Here is a 10,938-nt window from a genome sequence, read left to right as displayed (position 1 = left end):
TGATATTCTTTTGGAATATATCTTTTGCACTGAGACACAAAAATGTTATTCTGTAAATTTTTATAATAATATAGTATGTATAAACTAAAATTGGCATCACGAAGTTCAAATGTAAAATCTAGTTGTCATGTGGAATGTTAGACTGTCTTTTTGCAATTGCAATGTATCGCTTTTACACGAATGTGCTGATTGTTCTTAATGGGAACAATTCCAAAGTCCAGCTGCCTGTTGAAAGTGAGGGGGAGGCGGGATAATTTCAGAGACCTCAAACCAAGACCTCAACTTCCCTGTTCTTCCTGCCAGGACCTGTCTGACACTGGATTCATGAACAATAAATGTTTTCTTTCTTTGCCTCAGTATTACTTATGCTTCCGTAGCTCTAAATGTGGTGCAACTGGTGAACCTCACACAAAGACATCATATTGCAATTCCTGGCCTAATGGAAGTCAGTGGTAGCCAGACAGCGAGATGAGAAGCTGTCAACAGTATCCTCCCAGGAATAGACCAAGAAATAAATAATTCTCCAACACGGTACAGCAATGGTATGAAGGCGGCTTCAGAGCATCCTGTCGATATGCTGTAGCCTCTCTTGTTATGTGAAGGAAAGCAGAGCTGTGAGAGTTTGTGACTTATGCATTTGCTTCACTCCTTCATATTTATGATCCTTCAGCAGTTCTTCAGTATTCATCATCCTACGCGCAGGGCCTTTTTATCACACTCTTTGAGAAAATATGAAGAATTAATTCTTTTGCGCAAGTAAAAAAAGAAGCAAAAACACACCGTAACTTAGAATGGAGGATTAAGTTTCTGTCCCTGACATTTAACAAATAAAGTAAAAAATTGACACAAGATGGCTATTAAGATAAATTTTCTAAAACATAAACTAAAGAATAAAATAACTATACTTTGCTGTTTTAAACTTAGTAAGCGATTAAGCTGCGAATGTCATGATGAACCAGAGATGGGATGGTAAAGTGAAGTAAAGTGCTTTGTGGATACACAACAAACCATTCTGCTCTATTATCGCAGAGTCTTTTTGCTGCATTAGCGCTCTCCCCCAAGTGACCTAATCAACAATTTCATTTTTTTTTCATTCAAGCTTTGCAAGCAAAGCATTTATTTACAGGGTGAATTGGGGAAACAACTAATTCCTCATTTTTGACCAGGACTGCGACTGCTGGAGCTAATTATGCATCAGTTCTTTAGTTGGAGTGTTTCTGTTGAGCTTTGAAAATGTGATGGGATGAGGTCACTGGAGGGCATTTATAATCCTTACAGTAACTTTTCTTCTCTGCTCTCTCCCCAACCAAAATGAGCAAAAATACAGAAGATAAAATATGGTTTAGTCAAACCTTGAGCAGGAGCAATGACTAATAAACAATAACATATTTTTGACTTTTTTTTTTCTTTTCAAAATTTGGTGATTCATCCTTGTAATTATTGTGCTCTAGAAGTTGTTTCTGAAAATTATGCCTCAAAGTGGTATTTGAATACTTAGACAAGGATTATATTTTAAATTAAGTAATTTTAGTCAAGGTAAGAGCTATGCCACCCAAAAAGTAGTTGAGTCTTTGTTGCTCTTTCCCCTCACATCAAAAAGAATCCAAAAGAAATGTCCACATGACTCTTTTTGGGTCCCAATAATTTAAGAAATACTGAACTAGAAGGATTCAAGTGATATTGAAAGGAAACAATTATGTGCCATTGACATGCTAAATAAAACAATCATTAGATCAACACAAAATTTTATGAAAGTATGTATTTCAGTGCTTTTCTCAGCCACTCCCAGTCACTTCAATGAAAAGCCAAGAAATGGAAATTCTTCTAAGAAGAGACTCAATATTCCAAGTGCAGACTGCGCCCCTTGGCAGGAATAAAAGGCCTGTGACTGAACTTAATGAGACAAATTATACCAAAATGACACGAGGTCTTAGATATTGAAATTTCAAACAGTGGATATCCCTGTACTTCCACCACACATGAAATCAAAGCAAGTACCTTTTTTGTATTCATGGATTCTACGCTAACAAATCTAACAGGATTATTACTCTGACACACCATAACCTAGCGCACTAGAGCAATTTCACCTTGTCTTATTTACATGGCGATTTTTCCTGGGGTAAATCCTGCTGCCTGAGTAGAGAGCTACTGTACCGGGCTGAAACTTGAGCCACATGGTGCTTTTGTTACTTGACATTTTGGCATGCTCATGCTGCTGCTCCGTCTCATTCTTGTTTCAAACAAGATGTTTCAACCATCGAAACCCTAACAGAGAGATTGGTAACACAATGATTACACAAACTGTGATTTATAACACATTCATAACATCGGAACAACAGCTTCATACCAGCTACACGGCACATTCATGACTGTGGATCCTCTCCTTACATGTAGCCCATGTCAGCTTCCACTAGCTGTTCATATAAGCACATGGAAAGGTTGGTAAAACAGAGGTGCGTGGAATAAAGAGCGTAGTGTCTGAAAAACAGTGTTATTATAAACATTTTCATGGCCAAGCACAATTGGAGCAAAGGACATTTTTTTTAGATTATGGAAAATGAGGGTTTTCCAAGAAATTGCCATTAAAAAAATGTATTTCTCACAAATAAATGAAATGCATCAGATTTACTACAATGGTTGTTTACAGTTGGTTTTGAATAGATAAGGTTCTGAATTACAAGAGGTGGACAAAATATAGAAATTCCAGCAGCTACACAGGCAAGTATAATTTCAGTGCCAATTAGCAGTATGTGTTTGCTTTAAAACAGATCTGACAATCATCACTTTTATATTTGAGGCAACATAGCCCGTGCCCAAACTGAAACTGCATCTGTCACAAATATTTCAAATTATTTAATGTTGCAAAGGGAACAGCCTCGAAAATGATGACAACATACCAAACATGGACAAACTGCATCGGCAAAGAGGAACAGTGGTCGCAAGACAGAAACTCAATCAGGATAGTTACTAAACACCACAGAAATTCACCACAGAATTGAATCAACACCTCTGTGACACATTCTCAGCAAAACCTGTATGTCAGGAGCTTCACAAAGCTGGTATTCATGACAGGGCTGCCATTCAGAAACCCTTTGTATCCAAGGCCAAAGCACAAAGACGCATAACCTGGTGTAAGGAGCACAAAACCTGAACCCTGAACAATGGAAAAAAAAATTAACATGGTCTGATGAGTCATCTTTCAGCCTTTTTTCTATCCAGATAGGTTTACATTTGAAGAAAACCAAAGGATGCCTTCAAGCCACGTCTGTTGTCAACTGGTAATAAACATGGCGGTGGATTGGTAATGGTTTGGGCGGCCATCTGGTGGGAGTAATTAGGTCCGATGTTCATTGCATTATTGTATAATGGCCAGGAAATATGAGGCCATTTTATAGGACCAGATACACTCTAGGATACAAAGACTCTTCCCACACGATGTTAGGTGAGGTGAGGTGAGGTTAGTTTAGGTGAAGTTAGGTTAGATTAGGTTAGGTTAGGTTAGGTTAGGTTAAATTAGGTTAGGTTAGGTTAGGTTAGGTTAAATTAGGTTAGGTTAGGTTAGGTTAGGTTAAATTAGGTTAGGTTAGGTTAGGTTAGGTTAAATTAGGTTAGGTGAGGTTAGATTAGGTTAGGTTAAATTAGGTTAGGTTAGGTTAGGTTAAATTAGGTTAGGTTAGGTTAGATTAGGTTAAATTAGGTTAAATTAGGTTAGGTTAGGTTAGGTGAGGTTAGGTGAGGTTAGGTTAGATTATGCTTGGGTAGGTTAGGTACTTGATATTCATATACTGTTATCTGTTTCTGTTATTTTGTCCACCCCCTGTATAACCAACCCTTCATTGCAGTAAAATCTTATCTTATCTAAACAATCAATTACATCTTTGGCAGCCTGCATGTAATTACAATAAATAAAAGCAGACTGTTTATATGGAAATACACTCACTGTGATGTTTGATTCATTGTTTTCTGCTCTATAATTTTTCATGTAATTCCCTATGAAGAGGTCAAACCTTGTCAGCTTTGAACACATCCTTCAGAGGGCGAAACCATGGCTTTCCTTCCCCATGTCCCATAGGTGTCACTCGCTTAAGTTCCAGGTTTCCCTCAGCCCTGAAGCAGTAACTAGCCTCATAAGCTGTAATGACTTCTGAATGAGCCAAATTAGCGTTGTCCATGTGTTTGCGCCCCAATGAGAAGTTTAGGAAATTAGCGATAAAGTCACAGCTAGATGTATTAGCTGGAGGAAGCTGGACCCCGCAGAGTAGCTTTCTCCATCTCCACCAACAAATAACCTAGAGACTGATTAGGAATATGGATACTGTTGTGTCTTAGCTCAATTACAGAGCCCAGGCCTGATTGGCTAAATCTTGGGCAATAGGCACAATATTGAACATATCATTTAAAAGGAGGAGGAGGAGGGAGACTTTGTTACTGAGTTTCGATCCTTTAACTATCACTCTGTCACTGGGCTGATGCACACAATATTGATCTTGATTTTGGAGGTGTGCAATGACTATGTACTTGCACACACTGTATTTCAATAGAGCATTGTTTAACTGGAGACTGCACTGTCTTGTTACCCCTCAAATGGCAGCCGGTCCATACGGTCACGATCCCCGGGTCTTATCACGTAATTGCTCCCACATGGCCCGATGTGCACACAATCAATATCACGTATAGAAATCCCCAGGCCAAATCCTGTTGTTCTTCATTGTCTCTCAGGATCTATTCTAGCCCCTGCCTTCAATTTTATTTTGTTTGCCGCAGTGACCTTTTTGGTACTAGTTGCCTTTTTTGATTGACAGAATTTTGTTTCGTATTTACAGAACTTAACAAATGAAATGAAAATGAAAAATAAAAGCATAGCTCCACTAAATCAAACTTAATGCATGAGCATCAGTCTGGTAGAAATTAATACAATCATGTCTGGCTGTCTGGCACCATCAATGAGAAAGTACGGGGCCAATAAAACAAATAAACCAGCTGGAAAGTTTTGTTGAAACTGAGCATACATGACTTGTGCTCAGCATAAACAAAAAACAGGGGCAACAATATAGTAGTTATCCAACTGTCCATCTAATCCAGCTATAATTGCTGCCCAAATTGCATTTTCAGTGCAAGTATAAATAATTCAGATGGCCCGTGGATTTTGTTTGTTAGAGCTGCTACCAGGCTGACTCGTTGTCTAAGACTAGGCTACAACAGTTTCAAACATCATTACATTAAATTACATAGGAAAACATTCACTATATGATGGGAAAAGTCCCGGAATGGGTAATCTGTTTGCTACAGAACACAAATGCTATTTAAGACAGTACTTCCTGAGGAAAATTCTATTTTTTACATAATCCATGATTAAGTTGGTACAAGGGATTTTGAAATAGCCTATGAGCCATCAGCCTTAACTGCTCATAGAAACTGAAATTAGACAAATCAAACAAGCATATGAGTTTGTGTGCTCATCCATTCCATTCACACATGAAAAGAAAACGGGTCCAATTTTGTGCTTTTTTGACACATGTACATGCTGAATGCTGATTGCACAACTGCCATGTCCCATTGGGTAGAGGTGCTAAAATAACTGATGTTCCAGCTCTGAGGGAGAGGAGGTCTCATCTTTGTTATGAGCGGTTTGGTCCTGCTACACCACAAACCCTGAGGTAGAAATGAATTTGTTCCAAATGATTCCTGGCAACTCATACAATGCTGTTGAAATGATTAAGCATCTTGAGCCTTTTGCAAAACAGCAACATTGTGAGAAGTCTGAGTCTTTTAAATACTGATCATTCAATAACAGATAACCTTTTCCCAAAATAGCTAACTAGCATTTTACAATGAGACCTCTCAAATAGAGTGGCACAGAGGAGGGAGAGAAGTGTCAAAGCAGGATAGATCTGAATAAGTGGCTTCGCATCTCCGAATTGGCTCTGCTCTGCTCTTCCCCCAGATTCCTGTCAGCATACACTGGACCCAAACACATCAAGCAGACAGCCTGGCAGTCTGATGGGACCAGAAAGGTCATGCTACATTTCAGATGCTGTGTAGAGAGGGATGGCTGAATGTTGGTGCTGCTGGGAGATTTAATAGAGTCTGCAGTGGGTCTATACAGCGTGTAGCCTCACACAGACATCTGTCATACAGGACTAGTCTACATGATGACTGGCTTTTGAAACAATGACAAGCCCCTGGGTGTGTGAGTGTGCTAATGATGGTCACAGTTAAAGATGCAATAACACTGTGGCTTAAGAATAAAGCCCCTGGTCCTTGTAGTTGTTTCTGCTCAGATTTGACTTGTAAAGACGATATGCTGCAGATCAGAAGGACAGGCGCTTCATTATCGCTCCTCAATGTCATCACTCTGCTATCGGTTTGTGTTGCATAAAGTTTCAGCGTGTTTCAAGGTTTGCAACAGCTTCATGTAGACATCTGTCGACATCTACAAGTGCCATCATGGGCTACTTCTTAAAATTAGTATGCATAATTTGCTGATAATGATTATGTTCGGATGATATCCCATATACTGAAAAACACAAACTTACATCCTAGTTTTAGATTTTCACTTAATTTATTACAACCTAATGCATACGGAAATGGGAAGATTTGGTAATGCCAAATCTTTAATGGGTCCAAAAAATGTGGGAGACTAGTCTGTTATAGTGGCAGCATTTGCCTGATACAGATTTAGACTAAACACAGCATCCTCAAACGCAGTTGGCTGCATTTTCAAGCAAGAAAAAGGGCCAAAATATTCAAAGGTCCTTAAATATGTAGAATGCCATAATGACTTTCATGATCCCTTGGAAAGATCTAAAACAAAATCTAAAATATGTATAGTCATTTAAATTCCAACTGTAAGTGCATTTTACATTTTCTGCATCATGTCTTGATCTGTTTCAGGAGACACATACAGACCAGCATGCCAGTTTTTCAGAACATTCGTCAATTTTTTTAACTGCAGAAAACCTGGAAGTATATTTCTTCAGTTTTGTGATAGTTATCTCATAGCACAGGACGCATCTGGCCTCCCTGTCCCTTACAGGAGCTTCACACAGGGGCGTTTTGCATTATGCTAAATAGTCAAACCAGTCACCACATGTAGGTTTGTGCCAGCTGCTGAAAATTATGAAATTATGAAAATCACTTCAGACTGTAAGAGTAAAAAATCAACTCATGTAACTTTTAACACATGTTGTTTACCTGCTGAGGTTGTCAGCCAGTAGTGATCAGTTTAGACATTTTACTAACCCCTTGATCAAAGATTCTTGTCGTCTTTGTAAGGAAAATCTGTCAAAAGTCATTTTATTCATCTTCTCCATTTCACTTCTTCTGTAACAGATGCTGTATTCGCTCAAATATTGTGACACTGTAGCCACCATTGTTGTTTGTGATTCTGCTGGGTGACTGCAGTTTCTGTTGCAGGAGTCACCTTGACAATCACCCTGAAGATTTGAGTTGATAGGACAGAAGGGGTTTTCTTCTGGCCCGCCTTATTCCTAACCTCCTTTTGTTTAGCGTGGCCAGATGTGACCTGAGCTGTGATCTTTTCGCAAGATGTCTGTCACAGAAGTCTGACTCATATCTCAGGCTACATTCACACCGCAGGCCTTCATGTTCAATTCCAAATTGCTGCTCATCTGATGTTTTTGGATGACTGTTCATATCTATTTTAGGATGTAACCCATATCCGATAACAATACGAACTGACAGTGATGTCAAAAAGACACGTGCGCACTGAGTAACAAAAACAAAAGATGTCACATCCGTGTTTGTACCTACGCTTCTCCTGCTTGTTTCAAACACATTTTGGTTATGCGCCTTAGAGTTTTGACTGATTTGAGGCGCCAAATGCCAATCAAGTCAGCTATTTCGCTTTCTTTCCATCCTTGTGTCTTCTCTTCCAGACAGCTGCTGGCTCAGCCAAGGCTGTGGGTGCCAAAATTATGACAATTATCTCAGGTGAATGACATAATATTTACTTATTGTCATGGCAACGCTGACAAATTCTAATTTGAGCGTTCAAGTCGCATGTAGGTTGCATCCCTTGGGATCAGATTATGTGCCTCATATCCATGTGGTCCAGATCGGAATTGAAGAAATACAACTCCATGGTCCAACTCCAAGGTTTTTTCTGTTCACATTGATTAGGAAACATCAGATCTGTGTCACGTGTGGGGGGGGAAAAATGTGTGAATGCAGCCTCAGTATTGATGCTAATTCATCTTTGTTTTCTGAGCGCATGGACAGTGTGATCGACCATTAGAAAAGGAGAATGAAAATGGAATTTGAGTCCTATCTCACATCTGCATTTATACATTGGCTATCTTTATTTTTTGCTGATGCTGATGCTTATGTATTTGAAATGTTGTTAAAAGGCAGTTTTGGTCTTAAATGTTTTTTTTTTTATTCTACCTAACAATTTAAGGTTGGATGGCTTTAGCTTCAGGAGATGTTTTACACAGTTATTGTCTGTGTTTGACTATGCTGTGTGCTCATGCTTTCTTCAACTTTCTCTACCACAGAAAATTTCTACTGGGTGTTTTTTAATGGTGCAGAGAAAGCTGTGTGCATTGGTGATTTGAGCAACTGCATGTCTGGCGGGGTGTGTGTGTCTGTGTGTGTGTGTGTGTGTGTGTTTGTGTAGTGTTCCCGTGATGCCACAAGTCACTATGCCTTAACAAGCTCTAAAGCCAGCGAGCAGTTCCACTCCTGTGGAGAGGAAGACATCCTGATTGGCTCATCCCTCGCTCTGAGCCCACAGTCTCACTAATTAGGGGTTCAGACTGTTGCTTTGGGAGGTGAGGGACGGGGAGCCTAGGAAGTTGGGTCAATCTTTGGCTTGAGTCTGGTCAGCTCTGAACAGCTTGTTGCTGTTTCTGTGGTTTCTGTGATACTGGTCTCTCTGTTTGAAGTTAGATGGTGTGATGTTGCACTGGGAATGTACGGCAATGTTTTTGGCAATGTCTTTCTGTTTTTGCCACAAGAGGATGTGACGCTGTCCCTAAAATCACTGAGCAACTTGTTTTTTTCATATTGGGACATGTGCCAATGCTGTGCAAGTACCTCCATTTGCTTAAAGCTGTAATACGCATCTTTTTTTTTACATTAAAATAACAATAAATAAATCAGGTATATTATACACTATCAGTCTGTGACATTCCTAAATCCCCCCATTCACCTGAAAATCTGAAAGTTTGGGGCGTATACCATTTGTGGTCGTGTGTCTTATGGGCGTGTCCAGCAGTGGGCTGGGTTGTGACCTGAGCACAACAACAATGGCTGAAAGCAGAAAGAAACGAAAGAACCGTGAAGCTAAACGTGCAGCATATATGACACTGGCATTGTGTTTTTAATGGCAGATTCCTTGTGTTCATCATCTGCTTTTTCTGTGGTCTGTGGTGGCTTTACGGATGCTACCTCAGTCTCAGGCTGGATGCTGTTTCAAGGTAGACAGCTGATCAGGATGACTGACAAGTGTTGGGGCGGGAACTTGGGGGCAACTGAGGGGGAGGAGGCGAGATTAACAATACACTAAACCAAGGACAAAAAGACGCATAGCTTTAAATCCCAACTTTTTGATGATATAATTTAATAATTCACCTCATTTTTGGACATGTCATCGCTGTATGGATTTTCCTACAGTCAGTGAAGACTAAGGAAAGAACTTTTGATAATAAATACAACAAGACGTGAGATGTGCGTTTAGACTTGGTCGATGACATGGCAGCAATATTCTGCACAATGCCATGGTGAGTCACTTGAGACGGGAAGACAAGGCATTGAAGTCAGGACAAGTTGATATAAAAGCATGAATAATTCTCTCAGTATTGTTAAAGATCAAAACCGATCTTATCTTTGCCTCGTTGCCAAGTTGATAAAATCGTGTCTGAACTCCCATTTTAGACAGTTTCGTAATATATTCAACTATCGTCGTTATAGCAGTGACAAGAGATGCTGTGCTGATGAATATAGATGTTACTTCCTGGCCAAAAAACTTTACTCTTGAGGGAGATCAGATGTATGGAGACTGATTGTCTCTATCAGGTAAATCCTAAGATGAGAACCAGTCCAGGACCCATTTCTTCAATTAGGTTAACATGATCAGTAGTGTCAAAAACTGTGCTTAGGCCAAGCAGTACTAACACAGAACATTCACTGTAATCATTATTTGGAAATGTAACCCTAAGAAAGACAGTTTCAGCAACAGTTATATTATATATGTATATATATATATATATATATATATATATATATATATATATATATTCGTTAGATAACCACATCTAACAACAATTTCTTTCTGACTCATGAGGCTTTTCACTTAGAAGCAAGCAGGCATTGCTATGTTATGAAAAGAAAAACATTGCATGCTTCACTGGGGACTACATTACATAAGGGTGATTGAGTCAAATCAAACTATTGTGGCTCCGCAGCCTGTCATAAACAAATTGGTAGAAGCCAATCCTCTTCTTCACGGTATCAGTCTCTTAAATTGCTGCTCCATAGCTCAGTGGCTGAACCAGCATTTATCACATACATGATAACTTGACAGATTAAAAGGAGATTTGAATTCAACCCACAGTTTTCATAATGGTATCATAATTTGATGCATTTTCAACCAATATGGCAGATTACCAAACCCTACAGTACACTGCACATTTGAAACCTGAACATTGTTCCATCTGCTTCTCAACAGTTTCAATCTTCATCTTGGCAGTTCAAGTAGTATTCAGTTCTGCAGAGGTAAGTTGGAGTGTAACATTAGCTAACTATTTACTGTATGTTATGAGCTGTGGATATAGTACTGGATGTATTTACACTGATTGCCAAAAGAACTAGTACAGGACTAAAAGCAATATCAAGCTGCTGTGTTGTTGCTTTAAAGGACCATTCCAGCGTGATTGGATTTTTTTTTTAGCTCATTTTTACATTTCCATCCATTTA

The sequence above is a fragment of the Centroberyx gerrardi genome, chromosome 8 (assembly GCF_048128805.1).
Source record: "Centroberyx gerrardi isolate f3 chromosome 8, fCenGer3.hap1.cur.20231027, whole genome shotgun sequence".
Lineage (NCBI taxonomy): Eukaryota > Metazoa > Chordata > Actinopteri > Beryciformes > Berycidae > Centroberyx > Centroberyx gerrardi.
The sequence above is the reverse complement of the archived record's forward strand: the minus strand, read 5'-3'. Positions refer to the sequence as shown.